The 3,574-nt window shown below is 38.2% G+C and overlaps 1 pseudogene; it reads right to left on the bottom strand.

The window, feature by feature from the left end:
* The window catches only part of LOC104993586, a 38,244-nt pseudogene that overhangs the window by 12,679 nt on the left and 21,991 nt on the right, over positions 1–3,574 (bottom strand).

Genomic DNA, 3,574 nt, shown 5'->3' with positions numbered 1-3,574 from the left:
GGCAGACTCTGGTTTTTTGGGGGAAAATGCTCGAGAATATCCGGGGGGACTCCTGAGGCTCGATCCCGCCTTTGCGTATGCCGAGCCTCCTTCCTCATGACCTTTGTCACGAGTGGAATGCCTCACCGGCTCCCCGCACGGGTCAGGTGGTCTGGTATTCCCATCTCTTTCAGAATTTTCCACAGTTTCTTGTGATCCACACAGTTAAAGGCTTTGGCATAGTCAATAAAGCAGAAATAGATGGTTTTCTGGAACTCTCTTGCTTTTTCAATGATCCAGCGGATGTTGGCAATTTGATCTCTGTTTCCTCTGCCTTTTCTATAACCACCTTGAACATCTGGAAGTCACAATTCATGTATTACTGAAGCCTGGCTTGGAGAATTTTGAGCATTACTTTACTAGCGTGTAAGATAAGTGCAATTATGTGGTAGCTTGAGCATTCTTTGGCATTGCCTTTCTTTGGGATTGGAATGAAAACTGACCTTGGGGTAAGGGTAAGTAATTTATAAGAGTAGAATAAAATAGCCATAAGAAAAAATATCAGTGAACTGCATCCCATTAGCAAGAAGTTATTTTAATCAAAATTCAGCTTTAAGAGAATGAAAAGTGAACCAAGACATAGAAAATATTCCTATTGCATATCCAACAAAGGAGTAGTATACAAGAGAGTATAAATTAGAAAAGATTGAATCCCCTCCGTATCACTACACACTCTCCCATACACACACACACACACACACACACACAGCTAAAACCTTAAACTGGTACTTCACAAAACAGTGTATATAAATGGCTCAAAGGCATGTGAAAATATGTCAAGTACCATTAGCCATCATGGAAACATGAGCCAAAAAATTTGGATACACTATACCCCCATTAGAAAGGTTAAAGGGTAAATACATCAAATATGAGTGACAATGTTGAGAAGATGAAAGGTAGATTGGTATAACCACTGAAAACTCGTTGGCCACTTATCTATTAAATGTGAAAAATACATATAAACAAGGCTCAGCAATTTCATTTGTATGTCTATTTCCAAGAGAAAGGGCTCTTTATGTTTGCAAAAAGACATGTATACAAGTGTTCAAAGCAACGTTATTCAACATAACTAAAATCTGGAAACAATGAAAATGTCCATCCACAGTAGAATGGCTAAATGGTGGTACAGTCACACAATGGAATACTACACAGCAATGGAAAACAACGAATTACTGCTATATGTTACAACACGAATAGAACTCACAAAAATAATGTTGAATGAAAGAAGGCAGACACAAAATAGGCCTTACAATATGACCCTAGTAACAAGAAATTCAAAAACAAATCTAAACTCTGGTCATAAAAATTAGAATCTTTGTTGTCTTAAAAAAAAAAAAGATATTGAATAAAAAATGGATGTTGACTGGGAATTAGAAGCATGAGGGAGAAAAATTCTAGGGGCTGAAAATATTCTATACCAGGGTAGTGAATTATGCTTAGATTCCCTCCAGAAAGCAGACCTAAATCTGGAGAGGAGAGAACATCAAAGTAAACTATATTGAAATAAGAAACATTATATATAACATACTATCTATAATACTAAGATGAAGAAATGGAAAATGTGAGAAAGGAACTAGACTTGTAGATTCATGTGATGATGACCAGTTTTGGTTTCTTTGTTTTTATTTGGCTGGGTCAAGTCCTAGTTGTGGCACACAGAATCTTTTCATTCCAGCACCCAGGCTCTCTAGTTGTGGTTCATGGACTTAGTTGCTCCACGGCATGTGGGATCTTAGTTCCCTGACCAGGGATGGGATGCATGAAACCCATGTTCTCTGAATTGCAAGGCATATTCTCAAAAATCCGTAAGAATGTGTTCTATGTAATCTCTTTGCCTTGACCTCACTTCAACTTCAGGATCAACATTCTTGCTCTCTTTTCTTGATCATCTTCTTTTCTCTTAAGGGACATACTAACACTGCTACCTTTCAGATGTCACCAATATTAGTGCTTCTAAAATTTTAATGCATTTATAAACCCTGCTGATTTTGCTGAAATACAAATTGTGTTTCAGGAAGTCTCAGCTGAGGTCCAAGATTCTATATGTCTAACAAGGTGATAACTCTGTTCCTTATCACTGAAACATTTTAAATAATATGAGTCTACACTCTGCCTTCTGCTTTTTTATTTAGGTACTTATAAATCAATTTGTTCAATCACTCTCAGTTCAATTCTTTGCGACCCCACGGACTGCAGCACGCCCAGGCTTCCCTGTCGTTCCCTATCTCACTATTGTTCAAACTCATGTTCATTGAGTCAGTGATGCCATCCATCCATTTCATCCTCTGCCATCACCTTCTCTTCCTACACTCAATCTTTCTCAGGATCAAGGTATTTTCCAGTGAGTACACTCTTCACCTCAGGTGGCCAAAGTATTGTTGCTTCAGCTTCAGCATCAGTTCTTCCAATGAACATTCAGGATAGATTTCCTTTAGGATTGACTGGTTTGATATACTTGCAGTACAATGGACTCTCAATATAAAGAAATACTTTCATCCAAATTAATCTCTAGAGTTAAAAAATAAGAATGGTCAAATATAAAACTATGTTTCTCCTCAAGGGCTCGGAGAAATGACTAAAAACTAAGATCACTAAGTGCAGTCCCTTGGCCAAGTGAAAAGACTTAACCAGAAGAGCATCAAATGTCTCAACTACTACAAAGATGACAGGAAGGAAGAAAATTTTTTTAAAGATCATAAATTCAGAATAAATTCAACCCAGATTTTTACTTACAATATACTACATACAGATAAGACATTTTGCCATAGATACAAATAGTAAAAAGACATGGACTTTGTTCTCAAGAAGCTTATAAAATAGAAGGGAAAGGGGAAATAAACAGCTACAACAAAGTGTGTACAGTGAGGAGGATTTTTAAAAGTTCAGTTAAATTACAATGGCAGTTCAGACAAGGCAGAGACAGCTTCCACTTGTGAATGAGGGAAGACCCTCTGGAGGAAGTAACATCTGAAATAAGCCTGATGATGCACTCACATTTGAATATGTGAAGGATCCTAGGACCTTATTCCATTCAGAATTTAAAATCCCCAACACAGGTTAGAATGACAAATTCTGCAAAAATGCATTTAGCTTAATTGACAACTGATCATTAAGCAAAAAAACACAACAACTAAAAACTCTCTGTAAGGAGAGTGGAAAGGCCATCATCACCTAAGTCAGTTTAAATGTGTCCTGAGTTCCTGGGCAGCTGGGATCTCATTCCAAAGGGAGAACAGAGCTTGGGGATTCACGGTGTGTCCTAATGAGAACAAAGATGGAAGTTACTCTACATGGAGTGGAAGTAAGAAATGACTGCTAAGAAGGAAGAGGGCTGCAAAGAGGAAAACTGATGAGATAGAGAAGAAAAAGGATAGAAAGACAAGTGGGAACCTGAAAAAGGGCAGGAAGGATGCACACAAAGAACTCACCAGTGCTTCCAAAGCCAAAATGCAAGACCTGCCATGAGCACCAGGGTCACAATCACTGCCAAGGCAATCCAGCCCACGGAGCTGTGATGATCTGCAGACAGGACACA

The sequence above is a fragment of the Bison bison genome, unplaced genomic scaffold (genome assembly GCF_000754665.1).
Source record: "Bison bison bison isolate TAMUID 2011002044 unplaced genomic scaffold, Bison_UMD1.0 scf7180017864240, whole genome shotgun sequence".
Lineage (NCBI taxonomy): Eukaryota > Metazoa > Chordata > Mammalia > Artiodactyla > Bovidae > Bison > Bison bison.
The sequence above is the reverse complement of the archived record's forward strand: the minus strand, read 5'-3'. Positions and strand labels throughout refer to the sequence as shown.